The following is a 15,980-nucleotide window of genomic DNA, read 5'->3' on the forward strand; positions in this document are numbered from 1 at the left end:
GCAGAGTAATCTCATCACTGCCCTTGGGGAGACCTCAGAGCCCCTCAGTGGCACGGGGGTGACTGGAAAAGCACAGGAGGCAGCTCTGACAAGTGCTTCCCTCTCTTCCTGGTGCTTCCAGAGCAGGAACAGCCCCAGGAGAGGGGAGCTGTGCTGGCCTCAGTCCTGGTGTTCTTCCTGAGCTTCCATCTGCAGGCAAAGGCAGGGCAGGAGCTGCCATGTTCCAGTGGGAATGCAGCACATTGTTCCCAGCAAGGAATTTTCTATCCCTTCCCTTCCCACCCCTGCTCTCCCTTTCCTCCTGTGCAGCCCTGTGGAGGGGAAGCTCTGGCTCAGTCCTGGCTGGATCTGAGGACTCCCCACAGCAGCCCCAGTGTTCCATCGTGTCCCCAGTGCAACATTCCCAGCTCACACAAATCCCCCAGCACAAGAGATCCACACCCATAAAGAGCCCCAGACCTGGGAAACCTCCCTAAAGGGCTGAGAGAGTGAATTCCTTCTGCCATGGATTATTCCCAGAATGTTTATTTGCAATGCAGAGGATCCCTTTGATCCCTCACCTGCTTGGGCAGCAGCTCACCTGGGCTCTGCAAATTCCATTAACCCAGCAGGTTCAGGAGCTGGCTGCTTTTCCAGCACCCCTTTTATTTGGGAATGTGGTGAGGGAGCAGAATAAATCCCCCTGGGCTGTCACTGTGTGGATGCACAGTGCACCAAGCCCTGTGCCAAGTGGCAGCCGTGCCAGCCAGAGACAACAATGTTTAATTTATGAAAGGCTGAGCTTTAATCAGCTTTTTATTGTTTGTGCCAGCAATAGATCAGTTTAATGGCAGTCCCAAAACTGCACCACCAGCAAATCTCACCCATGCCATTCTCCTCTGAAGTTTGACATCAGTGCCTGCTGGGAAACAGGCAACCTGTGAAAGGCAGGGTTTAAATAAAGGGACGAGGCTGCAGCTCTCATGGTGGTGCTGGTGGGTTGGTGGCACTGCTGCAAGAAGGGCAGGTTTGGAGATAAATCTGTGCTCAGCCTCTTCTCACATTGAATCATGAGCTGCCTTTTTATAACTGAGTGTGCACCTCCCTCGGGCTGCTGGGACTTGGCTTCAGCCCTCACTAAGCCCAGCTTTACTGGAGTGGACCTTACTGACACACCTGGCTGCTTTTTCATCTGTTAAACTCCAAATCTCTCCCTGCAAAGCCCCCAAATTCCCACCATCCCCAGTGTAACTCTGGCCTGGCCACCCCCATGTGCTGCAATGAGTCATGGTGGGAATAAAATTCCTTTTCTTGGGCAGAGCTGTGGGGAAGAGGGAGGAGCCCTGGCTGAGGTAACTTATTTTACAGTCAAAGAAAAATACAGGAAATGCATTTGCTGCTCCATTTCCAGCCAGTTAAAGAGGGAAAAGACTTGGACCTGAATCCAGCCTGAGAGTTTTGGGAAGGGTTTGGTCCAGTCTGGTCTGGTTTTTGGGAGGTACTCTCTGAAAATAAGGAATTTGTTCAGTTGGATCTTGTGTGATACCACAGGAAATTTAACCACAGAAGTGGTTAAATATTGTTATTGCTATTGCCATGCACAGAAAACTGAGAGTCCTCATTGCTTTGGTCACTTCTCTCCCATAATTCCTGATTTATTCAACGTGTCTTTGGCCCTCAGGGCAATGCTGGAGTGGCTGTTCCATGTAGGAAAAGGGTATCAGATACCCAATCAATGCCAAGATAAATGCAGAATGAGTATGAAGGGGGTCTGGAAATAAAAGCAAATAAAATATTTTTACAGTGAGGACAACATTTCCCAACAGATTTTTGTTGTGGAAAATGTTTGTTAGACTAAAGGGCATCAGAATTTTTAAGCTGTAAAGGACCCAGCTTCTTTAGGACCACCCATTTTGTTTCCAGAAGTGACTTAATATGCAATTATTAAAAGTACTGAGATCTCTGGAGCTGCACTTGGTGCATAAACACTTCTAAAAAAACCCCAAACCAAACCTGCATGACAGACCAGAGAGAACAGGGTGGAACAAACCCAAAGGAATCACCTCTTCCACCCCCCTGACCCAAGGAAAGCTCTGGGGTCTTCAGCAAAGGGGTCTGGAGAAAAATTCCTGCTGCTGGAAACCTCCAGCAAGGAACTCCACAGCAAACCCTGGAAGAATTGATGGCAGTGTTTAACTCTCCTCACACTGGAGAGACTTTTCTTAATGATGAATCTGAATTTCCCTGAGCGTGATTTAATTTCCTCCTCTCCTAAGCAAAGTGAACGGGCAGAACAAATGGAAGCTGTTTCTTGAGGTTTCCCTCAAGCCTTCCTTCCCTGAATCCCTCCAATTATCCCAGCCTGTCTTTGCAGGTTTCCTCCAATAATTCTCATTCTCACTGCTCAGTGTTCCCACCCAGTTTGGAATTGTGGGATGGATTTTCCAGGGTCCTCCAGAGCTCATCCCTGCCCTCCCAGGTGCTGTTGGCTGCTCCTTGGGTTTGGTGAGAGCAGGGTTGGAACCCCAGGGTCTCCTGGCAGCCTCTGGTGATGTCCCAGAGCTCTGTGAGGAGAAATTTGTCACCCTGGGGACAGTCAGGCTGTGTCTCCATCCTGGGAGCTTTCCAACACCAGGCTGGAGAAAATCCTGAGAAACCTCGGGTTTGAGGTCTGAGCTCAGAGTTGATCCTGCTCTGAGCAGGTGTAGGTGACTTCCAGTGATTCTCTTCCAATTACTGCCTTGAGTTGTTCTCTGAGCCTTTGTCATCCCTTTATTCCACTCCCTTCCCCCTAAAATGAAAATTTTTATTGGAAAGCTCCAATGTTCCACACACCCTAACAGAGTATGGGGCACAGCTCACGAGAGGAGAAACCCCACAGTGCCCTGGGCCACCCTGCCATGGTCACTGGGATCACTCCCAGGACCTGGAACCACAAGGAATCACAGAATCTTGAACTTTGGAAAAGCCCTCCCAGCCCACCGAGTCCAGGCTGTGCCTGATCCCCACCCAGAGCTCTGAGTGCCACATCCAATCCTTCTGGGCACTCCTGAGCAGCCCTTTCCATAGTCTGACCACCCTTTCCATGGAGAAGTTCCTGCCAGGACCACCACACACCTGGGGAGCCACAGCAAGACAGGTAAACACAGAGCAGGAGCTCAGAGAATTTCTTATTTTGGAAGGAATTTTTAAAATCTTTGCTAAAAAAAAAAAAAAAAAAAGTGTTTTCCCAATTCCTCTGACTCACAGGAATTTAAACAAACAAACAAACAAACAAACAATTTGTCCAAAGTCCACCCTGGCAGCAGAAATTTTAAGCAAATAGTAGTGAGAAATTGGAGCCCTTCTTGCCAAAGGCTGCAGGGGGTAAGAAGGCATTTCCAAGAGTCCAAAAGAATGCCCAAAACTTCCCAGATTTTTTTTCTGCAATAATGAATTCCAAGAACCGAATAATTGGGGAAGAAACCCAAGCATTTCTCAGTTTTTGACATTTTAGGGAAAGAGCTGAAGACAACTTTTTTGTTTTTTTTACATGCACCACATCCTTTGTCGTGATGGAAAGAGGAGCTTTAATTCCAGAATAGCAGCAGGAAAGGGCAGGGAAAGGGAAGATCTCGGGGATCTCATTTCTAAATGCAGCAATGCTTTGGTGATGACAAAAAAAGACTCTGACTTGCTAATTAGCTTTGCATAATGATGACTAAACCAAATTCCAGCATGAACCAGTCAAATATCTTTGGGAGCCCCAATTAAAAGGGTTTGGTTTGGGTTTGGCTCCCAAGGTGATTCCTGGAGACCAAACAAGTCCCCAAAGGGAGCTCTGAGCTTTGTTGTCTCGCTTGGCTGCAGCAGCAAAGGAACTTCTGAGGAGGAATTTGATTGCATACATTTTATCCCTCATCCAAGAGCATGTCCCTGATGCTGTGCAACCTCTTGCTCATTTTTTCCCCCCTCCCAAACAGCCAAACAAATGGAGAACAAAGGTTCATTATCTCTCCACCAGTTGCCAGCCACTGCACAAGCCCTCTCCCTGTTATTTTTCTCTGTTAAGAAGGGCTGACAGAAATCCTGCCCACAAATCATCCCTGAATTTGTGTGTGTGGTTGGGGGGACACACTTGCATGGGGTGACACCTTCCTGAAATGCCACTCAGTGAAGGTGACAGAGGCTCCTGCAGGGTGTCCCCATCCCTGTGGCCTCCTGGATCCCCCTGGACAGAAATCCCAGTCCCTGTGAGCCCTGCCCTGCACCCATGCAGATTCCCCAGACTGGATCCTCTTGGCCAGCAGAGCCCCAGCAGCAGCTCCTGGATTTCTGTGCCCCCATTTAATAAAAGGAGCCCCAGCACAGCCACATCCAGGTTTGGGTCACTCCATGGCCCCTGGAATTCTGCAGATCCTGTTGGATCTCGGCTCTGGCTGGGGGCTGGTGAGGAGAGATCCAGTGATTCACCCAAGGCTGGTTCCTTCCCGGGGGCTGTGCAAACTCCCACGTTTCTTCCTGTAACTCGGGAGCAGCGCTGAGGAAGGGAGAAAACTTTCCTTCCCTGCAGAATTCCTGCGAGGGAGAACCCCCTGAGCTGCTCCCAGTGAGCTCTGATTCAGGGTTTGCCCATCCCTGAGGGCCTGGAGGGTTTTTCCAGAGATGCTCACCTGTCCTGCTGTCCAAGGCAGCAGAGGCAAACCTTGGCTTTTCCAGAGCCCCTTCCTGAGCTCCTGTGTGAGCAGGGAGGGTCAGCTGGGGTGGGCAAGGCTGGGAAACAACAATTCCTTTTGGGCAGAGCTCTGGATCCCGGGAGCAGATGCTGTTTGTTCGCACCGCCCGCCCGCTCCCAAAATTTGGAGACTGCGGCGCTGCCGAGGCGGCTGCAGCCCCCAGAGGAATGGGAAGGCCGGGCTGGGGGGCTCTGCAGCTTTTCCTGAGCCTCCCAGTGTCTAGCACAGCATTGCTGTGAGGAAACCCCTGGTGCCCCCCGTGCCCAACGAGGGGTCGCGCACAGAATGAGCTCCAAAAACGTGTCGTGGCTTCCCTACAGCCTGGGAGGTGTGGATGAGGCTCTTCCCAAAGGACAGGGAATTTCCCATAACCCACAGGTCACCCTGGAGAGCTGGGAAATGACAGACCCTGAGCTCCTCAAGAGCACTGGAGCAAATTACGAACCAATAAATTCATCAGCACCGCGAGGAGAGAAGGGAGTGGGAGCAGCCAGTGCGGACTTGTCAAGAACAAATCACGTCAGAATAATTTAATCTCTTCCTTTAATGGGGTCCTTGGCCTGTGGACACAGGGAAGGGGTAGATTTGATGGACCTCGACTTTCATGAAGCTTTTGACTCAACCTGACAGGAGCGGCTCCTCCAAGCAGGGAAATGGGATTGGAAGCAAATCATCCACCCTGGGCACAGTTTAAAAAACATTAGACTTTGAATTTCATATCAGAAATCTGTTCAAGAAAGGGATTTAAGTCTGTCATGCTTCTGTCCTGGGCCCAGCTCATTGAAAAAAATTTTTAATCAACAAAGCCAGACCAACACCCACACAGACAATAGATGAGATCTTTGTGGAATTTATGCTAATGCTGTTTTACAAATATAAAATATGCAAACCCCCCCCATCAATAAAAAATCACACCATCTTTGGCTCAGACAAACACATCTTTATACATGATATTTTAGTTTTGATGAATAATAAAATTACTCATTGACATTGCAAGAATGGGGCTACAAATTTATTGTCAGGCAAATGCCTGTTGTCATTGTAGGTAAAGAACAGATTTCCTGATGCTCTTCAATCTTTTGGTTCTTTCCTGGCTCTCTGACCCCACAGAAAATGATTCCAGCTGGACAATTTAGCTCATTTTATAGTGCAACATCTCCAGGGGGGTTGAAGAGCCAGCTATTTGTTTCCATCTTTTTATTACCAGCTTAGCTGATAGAAGGGAACAGGCAGAGCTAAAAGCCTAAATGGAGACATCTGGTCCAGTCTGGAGAGCCCAGGGTGTCCCAGCTGGGCTCCAGCTGCTGGTCTGGCAAGGGGGATGCTCTGCTGGGATGCTGGAAGCACCAGCTCCTCTTGAGACCCCAAGCAGCACCACACAACGACGTTGAGGCAACAAAAATCCTCCTCTCAGCTCTGTAAATAAATCTCGATGAGGGCTGAAGGGGAAAACGTGTGATTCAATCAGAAAATTCTTGTAAAAGCAACAAGGCGAAGTGCAGCAAAGGCAGGTGAGAAGGGAGGATGGGGAGGGATGAAATCTCAAAGTGGAGTGTGCTTTGAGAAATGGCAGCACCATTTCAGAGGCTGGTCTGGGCTTTCTAGTGAGTCCCATGAATTAGGAGAATAAAGTTACCCTGAGCCCCTCCTAGTAGCAAGAGCTGAGGCTCCCCAGGAGCTTGGCAAGGATGTGATCTCCATGTGGGAATCCACAGTGAGAAAGAGAGGAAAAAAGAGAGGTGAACTGAGAAGAGAATGAAGAGGCTGGAAATTATATGGGAAAAGATTGGAGGAATTCAGCCAAGTTGTTTTTCCAAGAAAAGGGCAAACCTGCCATGGGAGGGTGGTGTCAAGTTGGTACTGAAGCAAAATCTTGGCTTTGAGTAATTAGAAACACAGAATGGAATGGGTGGGGAGGTATCTTAAAGCCCATCCCATCCCACCCCTGCCCTGGCAGGGACACCTTCCACCATCCCAGGCTGCTCCAGCCCCAGTGTCCAGCCTGGCCTTGGGCACTGCCAGGGATCCAGGGGCAGCCACAGCTGCTCTGGGCACCTGGAGAAAGGAAAGTGCCAGTGGATTGCCAGACTCGAGAGCCTGGAGCTGGAACATGGACTGGAGATGCAGAGGGAGAGAAAGGCCTGGGGGTGTTGCTGCAGGAGACACAGGTCACAGGAGAGCAACCTCGGGGAGAAACATTTCCTTGGAAGCACTGGGGAGCAGCCCAGGGCTCATCCCTGGGGAATGACCAAGGGCTCATCCCTGGAAATGAACCAAGGGCTCATCCATGGGGAGTGACCAGGAATTCATCCCTAGGGAATGACCAGGAATTCACATCTGGGGAATGACCAAGGGCTCATCCCTGGGGAATGATCAAGGGCTTATCACTGGGGAATGACCAGGAATTCATCCCTGGGGAACAATCCAGGGCCTATCCCTGGGGAAGGCCAGGAATTCATCCCTGGGGAATGACCAAGGGTTCATCCCTGTGGAGCAACCAAGGGATCATCCCTGGAGAATGACCAAGGGATCATCCTTGAGGAATGACCCGGAATTCACATCTGGGGAATGACCAAGAGCTCATCTCTAGGGAATGACCAAGGGTTCATCCCTGGAGAATGACCAGGAATCCACCCGTGGAGAATGACCAAGAGCTCATCTGTGGGAAATGACCAAGGGCTCATCCTTGGGGAATGACCAGGAATTCATCCCTGGAGAATGACCAAGGACTCATCCCTGTGGAGCAACCCAGGGCACATCCCTGGGGAATGACCAAGGGCACATCCCTGGGGAATGACCAAGGGTTCATCCCTGGGGAATGACCAGGAATCCACCCACGGAGAATGACCAAGAGCTCATCTGTGGGGAATGACCAGGAATACATCCCTGGAGAATGACCAAGGACTCATCCCTGTGGAGCAACCCAGGGCACATCCCTGGGGAATGACCAAGGGCACATCCCTGGGGAATGACCAAGGGTTCATCCCTGGGGAATGACCAGGAATTCACCCATGGAGAATGACCAAGAGCTCATCTGTGGGAAATGACTAAGGGCTCATCCCTAGGGAATGACCAGGAATTCATCCCTGGAGAATGACCAAGGGCTCATCCCTGGAAATGAACCAAGGGCTCATTCTTGGGTAGTGACCAGGAATCCACCCGTGGAGAATGACCAAGAGCTCATCTGTGGGGAATGACCAAGGGCTTATCCCTGGGGAATGACCAGGAATTCATCCCTGGAGAATGACCAAGGGTTCATCCCTGGGGAATGAGCAAGGGTTCATCCCAGAGCTCTCTGGACCTGAGCATCCTCCCCTGAAGGGAAAGTCACTGCAGCCATCCTGTCAGTGCTCCCAAACAGGACAGCTCCAGACTCCTTCAGTCCTGTGGTGCTCTGAGCACCTGAGCCAAGCCTGTCCCTGTGCTTTTTCCTGCTCCCATCACAGACCTGGCTGAGGGGAGGCTGCACCCTCCTCTGCTGGGAGCAGCTTCCCAATCTCCATCCATCCGGAGGAGGGGAAGCAGCAGTGAGTCAGGAAGTGTTGAAGAGGATGGGACCAGCAGTAGGTGGAGCTGCTGAAAATTTTTTTTTTTAAAAAGAGCTAAATTTTATTATGAGAAATGAGGCTTTATTGAGATTTAAAAAAAAAATAAAACAAAAACCCAAACATAAAAGAAAGTGTTGATCCAGAGAAAATGTCACAATCTGAGGGAATTATGGATTAAATTAGTCCAATTTTTAATTCTTAAACTCACCCATCCAACATCACAACCTCGGCAGCACCTCCTGCAAAGTCCCACCCCTCAAACTGGCTCTTCAGTAAAACCTGGCCCTGAATGTCCTGCAGAGCTCAGCAGAGAAGATTTTCCAGCACCCCAACTGCTCCCAGGAGCTGCAGACCAAGCTGAAAACGCTCCTCATCTCTTCAAACGCTGCTGATTTTTTTTTTTCCCCCTATTATTATTTTTACACTTCCTCTTTACAAACCTGTCTCAGCACTCAGAGGAGCTGCCACCCACTTCCAACAGACTGAATCCTGCCTCTGATGTTCCCAGGACTCCCCATTCAGCTCCAAACTAATTGATGTGCTTCCTTCACATCCTCACAGTCACTTCTGCTGCTGCCCAGGGGGGGTTTCCTGGTGGCAGACACACGAGGAAATTCCACATTTAATTGGTGTTTCTTGGCTCTGTGGGCCCTTCCTTGATGGAATGTCCAGTGGGATCTCCCAGCCTGGCACCTGCACCCCAGGCAGGAATCCACAGTATGCTCAGGGTGGCCTGGGCTTGATTTTTTAGCTCAAAATTACAAATTCCCACTCCATAAAATGCCAGGAAAGAGCTTTTAGAGAAAGAGGACATTTGGGATGGGTTTTCAGGGCAGGAGGGATCTCAGCACTGCCAGCATTAGGAATTGCACTGGGAGTTTAAGAATTAAAAATTGGATTAATTTAATCCATAACTCCCTCAGATTGTGACGTTTTCTCTGGATCAACACTCTTAAAAAAAAAAAAATCTCAATAAATCCTCGTTTCTTCCTCAAGTCTTTTGGAGTTTGGGCTCTGTATGCAGTGAGCACCTCTTTGCTCCAGAGGATCCTTCACCAGTTCTCTCCTCTCCCACCTCTCCTTTGAAGGATTTTCCTGTGGGCAAGAAGCTTCCCCATGCTCCAGGAAAAGCAGTTCTCAGCATCATTTTAATTTGTCATAAAAACTCCTGTAAAACATGGAGGATTCTAACAGAATAACAGAAAAAAAAATGAGTTTTGTGGAGGTTTTTTGGCAATTCTGGGGTTGCCAATGATTCCAGCAGCCCTCTGCTTGCTGTGCTTCATCATGGAGTGATATTCCCTCATGGCAAAGCTGCTGGAACCTTGGATCAGGCATGTGAGGGTGGAAGTGGCTCCAAAGACAAAGAGCTGACCTGGCCCTGGAGCTCCTGGTTTCACTCACACCGAGGGAAATGTGACATGCACAAGTGGCTGAGGATCCACAGTGCCTGCCAAAGAAAAATGAAATATTTACAAGCTGAGAGGGCTTCAAATGCCCCTTCAAAGCCTGTTCCTCTTGAGAAGTGACACTGTCACTGTCCTGAGGGCTGGAAAAGGAGGGGTGCACCTACCTGGGGCTGTCCAGCTGGAGAACAATTTGGGAACACCTTGGTAAACCAAAGTTTCTGCACTTTAAACTAAGCCCTGTCCTTTGAGCCATCACTGAAGTCACCTTGATTAAGCACATCTGTGAGAAATCCCAAGGGCTCTGTGGGGTGTTTAGGAGTACAGCTGGACAGTTTTTCAGGTAAAGAAGCAATGGGGAAAAAAATTTCCAGGAAAATGGTTTGGCTGAAGAGCCAGGGCCCAGCATCACTAAGATTGTGAAAATTATCCTTGCTCCTGGAAATACACAGTTAAAATACAACATCCTCGTCAGGGAGGATAAAGTCAATGGCTTTAAACCAAAAAAGAGCAGGTTTAGATGGGATGTTGGGAAGGAATTGTTCCCTGGGAGGGTGGGGATGGAATTCCCAGAGCAGCTGTGGCTGCCCCTGGATCCCTGGAATGTCCAAGGCCAGGCTGGACACTGGGGCTGGAGCAGCCTGGGATGGTGGAACAGGACTGGTTCAATAGTCAGGATTAAAACAAGCAGTGCCACTTGCTGGGCATCAGCAAAGACATGAACCCAGGAGAAATGGCCTCAGGGGATGCCCAGGGTGGATAGCAGGAGAAATTTGTGTAAATGGCCTTTTCTGTCCCTTCCAAGCACAACCATTCCCTGAGTTCAATCCCAGCATCACTAAGGTTGGAAAAGCCATCTAAGATCCTCCACATCCACAGAGCTATTGAACATTTCCAGGGATGGCCCATCCTCAATTCCCAATGTTTGCAGCCCTTTCAGTGAGGAAATTTTCCCCCCCATCCAACCTGTTGCTGTGGAAGTTCTTCTGGAAATAAATCATTTTAGGGCAAAGCCTGACATGAAAGGAGTCATCCAAACACCAGTTCCTTTTTCTGAAGGAAAGTAAGTGGAAGCTGGATAAACAATTCATATTGTTCCTCATTAGTTCACACTAATCAGTAGAGTGTCTCAAATAAGCATTTAATTAAGAATTAATGTGGCGGCTGTTATAAAATGAACTATTAATTGGAAAAGGGAAGTTTCAGGTTTGTTTAGGTGCAGGGAACCTGCCCACCCCACGCTTAACTTGATTACACAAGTGCCTTCCAATTTGTGAATTGTTTAATGTATACAAGTCATAAGGACCTGACATTTAACGAGGGAACACTGGCAAATTAATTCCATTCAGGGCTAAAAATGCAGCTTGACATTTGGTGGCTGGGCTGGGGAGCAGGGCCTCCTCACCACAGTTCTGTGTCTCCTGTCCCTACCCCAGAGACTGGAGCTGCCCCTCAGAAGGATGCTGAAGAACCCAATGAGTCTCCCCTGTCTCCTCTTCTTCAGCCTGAAAAAAAAAAAAAAAAAAAAGAAGTGACTTCACATTTTTAGATCTGAAATATGAGCTCCACAGCTGAGCCAAAAACAATTATCCACAGGCTGGAAGTTTCAGGGGCTGAAACTTTCCTGCATTGTTGCCACCTGGATTTGCCAAATGCTTTCAGCAGAGAAGGCAGTAAAAGAGAATTTTTTGGACACGTCAAAACACCTCATTTTCACATTTTCTAGAAGGAAATATTTTGGTTTGGGAATGAGAAAATGCTCTGTGTCAATATTCCCCATGTGACAGCGCTCAGACTCCTTTCCCTCTAAATGGCAGAGTTTTGTTGTCTCAAATTGACAGAGACTTTCCCTGTTAGGGAACCTGTTATTTTAAAAGCCCTGACTAAAAAAGGAAAAATATTCTCTCATCATTCGAGTGAAAGAACTTGAGTGAGCTCAGAAGATTCTAGTGCTCTTCCTTCACTGAGCTCTCTTGGTTTGCATCACCCAAAGCAGTTTCCTTACTCTGCCACTCCCCTCCATTAGCACTTCCCAATGTCACAGCAGCAGCAGGAGGAAGGGGAATGATCTGAAGGTGATTCCTTAGGACCATTTTTAATCTGTTTTTTTTTGGGAGAGGGGCAGGGGCAGTGCCTGGCTCTGCAGCTCCCTTGCTGTGTCTGGTGAGGAGTAGCTGCAGCAGGGGAGAGGGTGTGAATCACCAGGAAATGCAGAGCTGTAAACCCTGGAACAGCCTTACAGCAGCTCCATCTCCCCAGGCTCTGTCCTGACCTTCCAGGTGTCACTGGCTCTGCTCTGGCCTTGTTTATCTCTGGGTTTCTTGGTTTTACACAGGTAATTGTCCAAGCTGCCACTGTTCAGGGTGAGTGCTTGGGCACACTTTGTTCTGCTCCGAGATTCAGCGTTTTCCCTCTGGCTCCTCAGCTGTCTCAGCTCCTTCTGGCACCTCCTGACAGCTCCTGTGCTGCTCCATCCCAGCAGGAGCAGAGCCAGTGGGGACTAAAACCCTCCCTGACAACCTGTGGCAGGAATCTCCTGACTGCAGGTGGGCAGAGCTTTGGCTCCAGCCTCCCCAACACTTCCCTCCAAATGTTCTCAGCTGAGATCACAGCTCTGTGATGCCTCCACACAGCACAGACACGCCTCAAAAAAGGGGTCAAATCTCAGGAGGTTTGGGGCAAAATGCATCAAACCCAGAACTGCAGAGATGTCAAAGCCAAAACTGGGACATCCCACGTAGCTGGTTCTGGTTTGTGCAGAGAGCTCCCAGCTCAGCTCCTTTGGGATTCTCCCTCCTCACTCAGGGCTGGCTTGAGCATCTCCCCCTGGCCGAGGCTCCTGGGGCTGGTTTCCCTCATTATTTGTGGGTGTGTCACCACCAAAGCCAGGGCTGCAGGCTGAGCTCCCAGCATGTCAGCCCCTCCTGGCTGCCCCAGCTGGAGGTGAGAGCCAAGGGTGGACCATGTGTCCCACTGCGAGGAGAGAAGTGGCAGGTGAGTGCTAAAAGTGGTGGTTTCTCACCCAAACAGAGGAGTTGGCAGCAGGGCTCCAACTGCTGCATCCTGCCCATCCACACAAGCCCAGCCTGACAAGGACAGGATGGTTCCTCTGAAGGAGCATCACATAATCCCTGGGCTCCTGCAGGGGCTGAAACTGCTGAAAATGAAGTGCTGGCAAAGCTTTGAGGGTGCAGAACCTTCCTCACCTGAGCTAAAGTGCCCTTTGCCCTCAGAATCCCAGATTTACCAGGTTTTATCTCCTGGATCTTTCCTCCTGGGTTTGGATCTTTTCCAGCTCGTCTGCACAGCAGCTTTTGCCCCAAGATTTGAGTGACCCTCAAGCCCTGAGCTGTCCCCCTGCTCATGCATTAATTCAGCTCAGCTCTGAATGCCTTTTCTCCTTTAGGGGTAACTGCTCTCCCGTTCTTCCTGGCATTCCAGAGCTGCTTCTTCCTGGCTCTGACAGGACTGAGTGAAAGGAGAAGTTTGTAATGTGCTTTCCAGTCAATTGCTTTTAGGAGCTGGATGTGGTGGAAGTGCTGCCTGTGAGCTCCGTGGCTGTGCCCAGCACATCCCGGCTGTCCCGTGCCCAGGGAATTGGGGAACACTCTCCTCATTCACCAGAGAGCACGGAGAAGTTCATGGGCCAATGATTGAGTGCATTCCACTGCTCAGAATTTAATTTCCTCTTGGCTTTCTCCTTGAACGAGGCAGCACATTGCTGCTGCACAGAGTCCAGCTCAGCCTGAGCTCAGCCTGGCTCCCCGAGCAGCCCTCAATCCACAGTCTGTTATTTATCTGGATGTTATTTAGGGAAAACCTCCCTCTTCAGCCTGTGCTCTAGTACAGCCACATTGGATATTGGGAAGGAATTGTTCCCTGGCACAGGGTGCCCAGAGCAGCTGTGGCTGCCCCTGGATCCCTGGAAATGTCCAAGGTTGGACATTGGGGCTGGAGCAGCCTGGGATGGTGGAAGGTGTCCCTGCAGGGGGTGGCACTGCAGGGGCTTTAAGATCCCTTCCACCCAACCCATTCCATCATTCTGTGGTCCTGTGACCCTCACAGGCTCATATTTCAGATCTAAAAATGTGAAGTCACTTCTTTTTTTTTTTTTTTTTTTTTTTTTCAGGCTGAAGAAGAGGAGACAGGGGAGACTCACTGGGTTCTTCAGCATCCTCCTGAGGGGCAGCTCCAGTCTCTGGGGTAGGGACAGGACCAGGGAATGGCTGGAGCTGGGCCAGGGCAGGCTCAGGCTGGAGCTCAGGGAAAGGTTCTTCCCTCCCCCAGAGGTGCTGGCACTGCCCAGGGCACAAACTGTGCCTCCTGTGCAGGGGCAGCTCCTGGGCTCAGCCCTGCCCGTGGCTCTGCTGCCATTGCTGGGCCTGGAGCAGAGCCTGGGACTGCTCTGAGCCCCTGCACACAGAGACAGACAGACAGGGACAGACAGACAGACAGGCACAGGCAGACCCAGGGCTGAGCCCCTCTCTCTGGGCTCCTCTCCAGGCTGAGCCCCCCCAGCTCCCTCAGCCTTTCCTGGGCACCCAGATGCTCCAGCCCTTGCTCAGCTCCAGGAGCTCCTCTCCCTGTCCCTGTCCCTGTTCCTGTCCCTCTCCCAATCCCTGTCCCTGTCCCTGCCCCTGTCCCTGTCCCTCTCCCAATCCCTGTCCCTGCCCCTGTCCCACTGGAGCTCTCCCCATTCCAGGCTTTTCATATCTTGGCTGTTTCTTCAGCACTGAGAGCTCTGTGACAGGGAATGTGCCCTGGATAAACTTCTGGGAAATCAGGCTCTGAAATATGTGCAGGAAAATGGGCACATTAATAAATTTTATTTGAGATTTCAATTTCCTGAGCAGGAAGGGGATGAATTTGATCGTGAATATTAATAATGTGAGGGCAGCAGATGAAGAGAAAGTCTGAGGCTGCCCATGGGAAGCCAGAGGCTTTATCCTGGCAGAGGCAGGAGGAGGCCAGTGCTGCCATCCTGGATTTCTCATCACCTACCCCATCCTGGAGGGTCAGGATGAATCCTGATTTCCTGCCCAGCTCCTCCAGGCTGTGGAATCCCTCCCAGCACGATTTGCCGTTGCTGGAATCCAATCCAGGTGTGGTTATTTGATCCCTGTGCTGAAGGTGATTTGTGCCAACACTCCCATTATTTTCCTAGCAACCAGGGCCATGCCAGGCCAGGCCAACCCATCCACCTTCCACCAATGCTGCTGGAAAAGTTCATCTCCTGGAGCATCCCCATTCACATTAACATAATCTCATTAAAATGAAAATGAAAGTGAACATCAGCAGCGCCAAGGCTGCCTCAGTGGGATCTCAGCAGCTTCTGGAACAGGTAACCTGGGCCTTGTCCTCAGTTACAATGTAAAGATGTGCCCTAAGGGATGGATTCTATCACCATCTGCTGAAACCAGGTGGGGCAGGGATCCTTATCTCTGTGGGAGATATCCTCTGCTAATGGGCAGCTGTTAAACCACATGGGGCAATGTTCTTTATCTTCCCACAGCCCATCCTCCCTCCAGGAGATATCTCCTGTTAATGGCCAGTGAGTCCCAGGGCATGACTGATAAAATTCCATCATCCCACTGGGAGATGCTCCAGCTAGGGGAGGAGCCAAGCCTTTCCTACCCAGATAAAAACTGACATTTGGAACACCAGAGCAGCCCTTACCCACTGGTTTCCAGAGGACAAGAGCTACCAGGATCACTGCCAGGATTTCTACAGGATCACTGCTTTGAGAAGAACATTTCACCCAGACTGCTGACACCACCCTGACCAGCAGGGTGTCAGGTTGTGTTCTGACTCTGTCAGTGGTTTTTCTTTTGTACTATTGCATGTGTTTTATTTTTCTCTTTTTTTCCTATTAAATTGTATTTCTGACTTGGAGTCTCTCACTGGTTTTGATTTCAAAACCATTACAGCCCCCAGGGGATGTCCCACCTTTCCCTGCTGCTGTGGGACAGGGTGACAGCCCTCCCACCTCCTCCCAGCCTCCACTCACTCCATGTTTGCCACCTTCTGCTCCATCTCTGCAGATTCCATCCCTGCTGCTGCTGGAGTTGGTTCATTGCCAGACCTGCTTTGGTCCTGAGGCATTTTTGAATCTTCCATGGGTTGTCAGCCTGGGAGTTCCTGCTATCTGAGAACCATCCTTAGAGCCAGATCCTGCATCTTTATTCCTCACACTTAATCTCAGCGTCCTTCTTTGTGTTTGATAAGGGGTTATTAACAATAACAGAATATCATTGATGATTATTAGGTTTAAATATTGCTTTTTATCCCCCAGCTTTATGACGAGGATTTGCAGAGTTCAGGTTTCTAGGAGG

The sequence above is a fragment of the Oenanthe melanoleuca genome, chromosome 15 (assembly GCF_029582105.1).
Source record: "Oenanthe melanoleuca isolate GR-GAL-2019-014 chromosome 15, OMel1.0, whole genome shotgun sequence".
NCBI lineage: Eukaryota > Metazoa > Chordata > Aves > Passeriformes > Muscicapidae > Oenanthe > Oenanthe melanoleuca.